This window comes from Apis dorsata, unplaced genomic scaffold, assembly GCF_000469605.1.
Source record: "Apis dorsata unplaced genomic scaffold, Apis dorsata 1.3 scaffold_60, whole genome shotgun sequence".
Lineage (NCBI taxonomy): Eukaryota > Metazoa > Arthropoda > Insecta > Hymenoptera > Apidae > Apis > Apis dorsata.
The window spans coordinates 34,550-35,556 of record NW_006263360.1 but is presented as its reverse complement, the minus strand read 5'-3'; positions in this window follow the sequence as shown (position 1 = coordinate 35,556).

Genomic DNA, 1,007 nt, shown 5'->3' with positions numbered 1-1,007 from the left:
TTCACCGGGGAGGGGAGGGGAGGGGAGGGGGGAGAAGAAAAGGGGCTGCGGGCTAAGCGAAGGAAAGGGAGAGGAGAGACGGTGCTTAGAAGGTTAAGAAGGGGCCTGGCGCCTCGCTTCACAATGCGCCCTGACCTTTCACCCTCCAACACTTTCGTTCTCGAACGCGTCCCCCCCTCCTCTTCGAAACCGTAAATTTGCATAAAAATTAATAAAAGTTTCGCTCCTCGCGATAAATTTCTTTCCACGATGAATTCATCGTCCCGATAAAAATTCAATGTTTTTTCCTCCCCTCTACCTTATTTTATTATATGGAATCTCATCCCCTGTGTAACGAAACTTTATTATTAATATAGAAAATTTAGAAACGAGTCTATCGTATCGTCTTTCGTTAATTCTTCGAAATTAGGGTCGATTATTTTAATTTCGGAAAGTGAAACGAAATCTCTATATTGAATCAATATAGAGGAAAGGAGATATAGAAAGGCTCAAGGAATGAGAAATTTTTTAGAATCTCTTCTCGAGTATCCTCTTTATTTCAGTTGAAATTACAATTGATTATTTTAATTCGAGAACTGATCTCTTGCGTGATAGAAAGATACAGAAAAATGAAATATCTTTATCGTTTATTAATTTCAGTGATAATTAATATGCCGATTATTCTTCGAATCCTTCCAATTCTAAAATTTCAAAATTCGCCAATATAATTTTCCAATATAAACAATTCCTCTCCCCCTCAAATTTTTGAAACACACAGATTATTATTCGTTTCACAAATTCTCCCTTTAAATTTCGCGCAGCAGCAACCACCACCACCACCACCACCACCAGGACACGTCGAAATGGTAAAAAATGACCGGAATAGAAAAAGTCGGGTGTCGAGAAGGGAGTGGAGGGGAGGGGGAAACCCTTTCGAATTGGCGAGATTACACGTGTTTCCGGCCGGTGTAAAAGAGCATCGACGGGGGCCACGCCTCGGAGATAAGGGGCGACGGACAACAGGCGCA